Below are 7,482 nucleotides of genomic sequence, written 5' to 3' on the forward strand. Positions count from 1 at the left end.
ATAACATTCTAAGCCAAAGATGATAGAGTTTGCAGGACACAGGGAAAAAAAGATGGACAGAATCTCCATCTCTTATGTAGATGAGTATTCCAGGAAATGGGAATTGGTACTTCTAAAGCAGAGTAGGTAAAGGAGAGAAAATTAGGAGTTGATGTTAGAAAGTGAGGGTACATCCACACAGAGCACTTCCAAAGGCCTGTATCTTGTGGGGGCACATTTTAATATGTACTTACCCTTCAAGTGCTTAAATCACCATGGAAATCTGCCTATATTTTCAGTTGGGGGTGACGTTCTAATGGTTCTTAGGAAGATCAGTGCCTACCTGCTTCCTGTTGAAATAGGGCTGCTGGGGTCCCACCCCCATCCCACCAATCATAAGGAGAAGAGGGCACAGATCTGCATGTGTGTAGTTCACTGGCAGTAAGACTCCAGGGCTCTTTTCTTTGGTGGCTCCCCTATCCCAGCAGTGTGGTATGGGCACCTTCTCTTTTGTGGGACAGAGAGAAAGACCATTGACTCACCCAAGTAAACATTTCTCTCCACTTTGGAATTATTTGTGGTAATTATTAATTTGACTGAATCATTTTGGAAACTTCTATTTCTCTTGGTGATTGTGGGGTCCCTTAAGGCTAAGAGGGACTGGACTAGGGGTTAGAGTTCACAGCAAGTAGCTGGCGATTTGAATGGACTCTATGTCGAGATTTCCCAGGAATAAGGCCAACAAAAAAATCTGGAGATTTCCCTCTTGCCAACAAAGCAGAAACTCAAGCAAGGACTTGAGACAGGTGACCTGGTTAATAATCAAGTGTTTCCCAACCACAGCATTTCCCTTGTGGTCCCAAGCACCCAAGCTTGGCACTCGAAGACAAGTGGCAGAGTGCAGGATACATCAAATACGATATTTGCACATTATGGTTAAAAATGAATCTTCTTTTTTCTTTTTTTAAATTCTGTCTCTGTAGAGACTGTCAAAAATTGCCAATGCCCATTCTAATGCAAGTCATCACACCAGGGTATTGGGAAATGTTTCTAACTAGCAATAATCGCACCCTGGAGGAACCTCAGTAGCTACAATAGTGCCACTGCACAAAGCTTAAACTAACTTATTTTTATTATTCTCCTAGTGCTAATTTATTAAAATACAGATATGGTGTAAATAATTCAATTTCCTGCAATATATCTTTTCTATTATTGCTTCTGGAATCATTTGATTCTTTCCATTTTCTTCTTATCACAAGCTAGTCTCTACTTATCTTGACCTATTTATTGTTACAAATAATGTTTTCCTAAAACAAATTAGGCCATCAGGCAGTATTTTAAATGTTTTTTCTTTCCTTGTCATTTAGTAATTCTATTTGGCAGGAAAGATGTTCTATTGAACACTTAGAGAAATGTTCTTCTCTTGGGCTGCAGACTGTTTTATGAGCTTTGATCCGATTTTCTCAGTTGACTCATTCTTGAGCAGAATGCATTTGGCCAAGCTTAGTATTAGAATATAGCATAAGTTCTCAAATTTCTCTCCTTGTGGACAAGTCAACCTCTCAGTTCACGTGCTGGAGTATATGCTGTAAGGTAAAATGCCTACCATATTCCCCCCAAAAAATAGAAGGCCTTTAAAAAATTCAGCTTCCTTTTAGGTGTACAACCCCATCTTTTCACTCTGAATAGGAAAAGACTCCATCAAAGTTTCGTAAAATCTTTCATTGGTTTGTGTTAGAGACTCCTGATTTATCAAGTTATACCTACTCTAAGCCTTGCATTAGAAGTTACTGTGAGAGGATTTGTCACTAATTCTCCTCTTCTGCCCCTCAGAGGTTGCCCAGGTACTACCAACACTGTTCATTTAGAGTAGGTGAAAATCCTTGATATCTAATTAGGAAATGACAAAGATTTCTCAACTCTGTGTGCATATTGGAAACATGTAGGGATCTTTCAAAAATTTTCAATGTCCTACTTCTATCTCAAAGATATTGACATCAGTATTTTTTACAGTGCTCCTCAAGTGATTCATAAAAAAAAATACACAAGACTGAGAACCACTAACCACAGTTAACTTCCTAATTTTAGGTAGTTCAGAATAACACCCTTAATTTCCTCTCAGCTGCCATGGAGAAGAGAAACCTTGTAATAAAGTAGTTCTCAAAACTTGGTCCCCAAACCAGTAACAACAAAATTATTTGAGAACTTGTCAGATGCCAATTCTCAGGTCCCACCCCACTGCATTAGAAACTCTGGGAGTAGGACCCAACAATTGTGTTTTGACAAGTCCTTCAGGTGATTCAGATGCACGCAAAGGTTTAAGAATCACTGCCGTAATACGTCAATGCTTTTTCTTACTTTTAAAGTGCCACAGCACAGAATGACAAACAGAACATCAAAGCTGTGCCACTTCAGACCCGGAACTGTAGCATAAGGAAATGGGCCAATGCTATTTCTTAATCCTGTTTCCTGTATTGTTGTCCATAAAAACTCCTATCTGAACCCCACATCTGCTCAATTCTTAATATAAGTTTTCGGTGCTATAGTGAAAAATGTCCCCTTCTTCAGTTATTTTAATGGACAACATGGTAGAAAGTTAAGCCAAGGGCTTTGGGCCCTAAAACTCAGATATCCTCCTCCCCAAAGTTCTTTAAGTGATCTCTTTATTTTGCAAAATTGAATAGGAACAAATGACTTGATATGGAACAGTTCTTTTTCTAAAAGTTTGAAACTGAAATTGGCAGCTCAGACATGACTTGGCAGTTAGAAACTCAATAAAATACCATTAGGGCAGGCTGTGACTCAATCACTCCTGTGTTTGAAAAAAAAAGAAGAAGAAAAATAAGAAGAAAGCTAACAGAAAGCTTTTCTTTTAAATCCATGCTTGTTTTGTTTCTTTGATTATTTTTCTTCTCATCCTCCTCCAGGTTCCCTCCCTCAAGGGAATTACATAATGGCAGGGAGACCTATCTAGGGCCAGTAGGGTGTTGATAGTGACAGATGATCTCTTCAATTTCTTTGGTGACCACTCCAAAAAGCTCTAAAAAATAACTTCTTGAATCAATAAGAAGAGTTAGTGGAAAACTATAAAAGAATAATAACCACAAGGTACATTTAGAGACTATTGGTTTCCATTTTTTAGAAAAAAAGACTGGGGACAATTTAAAGTTTCCAGTTTTATGGTGGCTTTTTTTACCCAATAATTTTATAGTAAGTGTGCAAATTGTCTCCCTTAAAATAATCACAACATACAAAATATCCGAGACAAACATGCAGCTATTAAGAAAAAAGTATTTTTAAAAAATTCACACAGCAATAAAGAAGAAAGGTAGGAACCATTTCATTTGATTATTTTAAAAAATAGACTAAGATAAGATTCCTAAAAGGGAGCCAGTAAAAATCACTCAAGACAAATTCTATCTTACTTAAGATACACTTACCTACATTCTGCATATTTGTTTCTTTTTTTTTTTTTTTTTTTTTATACTTTAGGGTTTTAGGGTACATGTGCACAATGTGCAGGTTTGTTACATATGTATCCATGTGCCATGTTGATTTCCTGCACCCATTAACTCGTCATTTAGCATTAGGTGTATCTCCTAATGCTGTCCCTCCCCCCTCCCCCCACCCCACAACAGTACCCGGAGCGTGATGTTCCCCTTCCTGTGTCCATGAGTTCTCATTGTTCAATTCCCACCTATGAGTGAGAACATGCGGTGTTTGGTTTTTTGTCCTTGCGTTAGTTTACTGAGAATGATGTTTTCCAGTTTCATCCAAAATGTGGCACATATACACCATGCATATTTGTTTCTTTCGGCCCTTCTCCAAAAAGAAATCTTTCTGTAATTCCAATTTGCACTATCAAAAGAGTAATCTGATGGATTGATGACAGGCCTTATCTCTTCCGTGTGAGATCACGATGTTGTGGGTACAACAGAACACTGCTGTCCACCCTTAGGTCATGAAGCCATTTCTGGTCATCTTGGGAAGACATCCCTGGGCAAAGAACAGCCTGGGACTGCTTCTTTGAGCAAGGAACACTGCTAGGGAAATTTATGCCAGAAAGGAAAGTCGGGAGGACAAGCAAGTACATCGACATAGCCTGTAGAATTTCTCACTGACCTCTGGCAGAGCCATGCCTAGAACTCAGGCTATCTTAACCAAGTAATTTTCCAAATTCACACCCCAACATGTAATTTTATTCAACTATAAGTTTAGCTAATATCACAGAGACAAGAAAGCAGCATAAACACAATTGCCTATTTCTTAGTATCAGCATGGCTGAAGATGTGTTTCCTGAGAAGCTGGTATTCTATGAGATGTGACTAGGAATTGCTTGTAAAAAAAATTAATGCTACCAATGTATAAATATTTAAATACATATAATTCATATTTACAATTATATGTGGATGTATATGTAAATATATAATTATTAAACAGTTATTTTGTTATATGACAATCTGCCTCTTCAGGAAGTGGTATGACATGTAACTAAATTTTTGATAATTGCACAGCTCAAGACATTTGATCTGAGTATTGACTCATCAAAAACACTTACTAAGAATCCTTCATTTTCTCAGGCAGCAATATAATTACCTTTGGTAAATGTGCTTTTTTTGCTCCAATTACAATATGTATTTCCAATATTGGATATTTCTTCGATAACCTCATTGCAAGTGTGTAGTATAGCTCAGCAGCTCCCATCGGTGTGCCCTTGGTTCATTATAACGTACAACAGTGTCCCCTGGTCGAATATCCTGGAGAAATGTTGCTGAAGGTGATACTTCTAGCTTGGAGGAAGAGGAATAAACGGAGCAAGCTGCATTCAATATAGAGAGGCACCATTACTAATCTGATAAACGATGTAAACAGAGCAACCATTATTAAATGGCTCTTTTGTTATATGACAATCTTCAGGAAGTGGTATGATATGTAACTAAATTGTTGATAACTGCACAGGCTCAAGACATTTGATCTGAGTATTGACTCATAAAAATACTTGCTAAGAATCCTTCATTTTGTCAGTCAGCAATATAATTACCTTTGGTAAGTGTTGTGCTTTTCTTGCTCCAATTACAAATATGTATTTCTAATATCGTAGAGATAAAGAATGCTCCATGGCATTCCTGCATCTGCTTCATATCCAAGAAATAGGACTCAGCCATTCTCGCAGCTTCATGGCCACTGCTGTTTGTCGTCAGGAGAAGGCTGAAACACTCAGTGCTACGCCCCAAGAAGTTTACCTGCTACCTGCTTGCAGTCTCCCTTTCCACCCGCTGTCCCCAGTCTCCACCACCACTCCACCACTCAGCTAACTCTAGTCTCCTCTTCCTCCTCATTAAGAGGGAAGCATGCTCTTAATTCTCTGGGTTCTCAGCATGCTCTTAGTTCTCTGGGTGCAATCACAGCAGAGGAGAGCGAGTTAGTACTCAACACTGTGGCCGCCCTTCCCTTGGAGCCACAAGCTGGCTTGGGTAAATAAATGGCTAAGCAAAACGGTGCTTTAAGGGAAAACAAAACTGATGTGAAGGGTGATGCAGTCTAAATGTAAGTATTTTTAAAATAAGAAAATACAAGATCTTAAAAAGACAGGGAGTACCTCAAGAAACTTGAAAATCATAACATTTCTATCAAAGAAGATAATATTAGAAAGCAAACCAGGTCAGTGTCACTGTGAAATGGGGTAACCTTTGAGAGACCTAAATCTAGGAGCACAGTTTGGAAACATTACATATTGCAGGTGGAAAGTCATTTTTTTCTTTTGGGAAAAATTTAATTTACCTTTAAAATAGGCTTTAATTTTAACGAAACAATTCAAGTAACCTCCTTAGGTGAACAAATATAAAATAAATATTCACACATCCTTATGGGGGAATAAAGTCACCATTAGCTGAAAAGCAGATGATTTAGAATGAAGATGTACTATTTTACTCTTTTAATCATTCTTCCTCATTACACTATGTGCTCTGTGTTGGCAAGAGTCATAGCAGTCTATTTTACTCATCATGGTCTTCTCAGCCCACATAGCACAGGGTCCCACACACAGTAGGACCTCACACACTGTGGGATATATACACATATGAATAAAGACTATGGATGCTATGAGCATGACCTACAAAGTACTATGGCAGTGCTTATCATGAGGAATTGGTAGCTCCAATTAGAGACATATCATTATGAATGATTTTCATATGTTAAAATATGACACAAATATTATAGTAATATTTAATGTCATATTGAAGAGACTAAAGTTTAGATCATTTATCTTTCATTGTTTTCTATTATCTCAAATTCACAATAATTACTGATACGTTTTTTTCTGTACAGTAGCACCTATTGAAGGCCATTTCACTTGTAGTTGCCTCACAATAAGCCCTCTTATTTTCTTTTATTGGACTCAGAAAACTGTGTATGTGCTGGTTTCAAAATCAAGGGGTACTTTCTAATTAGATTTTACATGCATATTTTTTGTCATGTCAAGGGTTTAATAAACTAGGGCAGGCAACAACACAAGAAATATACCTGAGGAAAAGTAAATACCTTCTCTTATCATCTTACCATGATTTCTGAAAAGACATCTTTATGATAATCTGGATAACTTTATTTTTTCAATTTGATATCAGATGTTAAAATGAGCCATTTTCTTAAGCAAATTCCTTAGAGCCCTATTATAGTAGGACAGTGAATTGGATCCCAGCATGGTCATTACTAAGCTGGGGCAAGTGTTTAACCACTAAGCCTCAGTTTCCTCATTTGTAAAATGCAGGTTTAAAAAATCTACTTTAAAAAGGGATTTTAAGATTAAATGATACGATGCATACAAGGTAGACACACTGTGCTGGCATCTTTAATGTGCTCAATGAAGACTGGGTGTCCTTGACAATAATGGCCACCCTTCCGCCTTTTAGACCTCATGTACAGAGTACCAGATGTAGTTCTGAGCACATGACAAATATACTTACTGAATTCTCATGTTACCCCTTTCAAGTACTATTATTATTCCCAGCTTACATAAGAGGAAGCTGGGGTACAAAATGATTGAGTGACTTGCCAAGATTTACATGGCTGGTAAATTGCAGAACTGGAATTTGGAGCCAGGCACTCAAGCACTAGAACGCATGCTCTTTATAATTTCATTCTAGCCACTCGTGGCAGTTTTTAAAACCAGGTCACTCTACCATATACAGAAGAATTATGCCTGTCCTATTAGATTGAATCAACATGCATGTTAAGCATTCTGAAGAAATTATGGCTGTTACTTGTGCAAGAAAGATTTTTTTTAAAGGCACAATTTTCTGTGATTAGAAAAGGCCTCCACAGCTGCCTTTTCACTTGTGAATATCTATTTTTAAATTATTTTTATTGATACATAATTGTGCATATTTATAGGGTACAGTGCGATGTTTCAATGCTTGTGTATGTTGTATGATGATTAAATCAGGGTAGTTATCATATCCATACTTTAAACACTGATTGTTTATTTCTTTGTGGTGGTAACATTCA

General features: G+C 37.4%; 1 non-coding gene across 1 annotated transcript; it reads right to left on the reverse strand.

Moving 5' to 3' along the window:
* Positions 1–953: 953 nt before the first annotated feature.
* Positions 954–1,094, reverse strand: LOC129461070 (U4 spliceosomal RNA). Its single transcript, XR_008650366.1, has one exon. It is a non-coding gene; the product is annotated as a U4 spliceosomal RNA (small nuclear RNA).
* Between the last annotated feature and the right edge of the window lie 6,388 nt (positions 1,095–7,482).

This window comes from Symphalangus syndactylus, chromosome 1 (genome assembly GCF_028878055.3).
Source record: "Symphalangus syndactylus isolate Jambi chromosome 1, NHGRI_mSymSyn1-v2.1_pri, whole genome shotgun sequence".
Lineage (NCBI taxonomy): Eukaryota > Metazoa > Chordata > Mammalia > Primates > Hylobatidae > Symphalangus > Symphalangus syndactylus.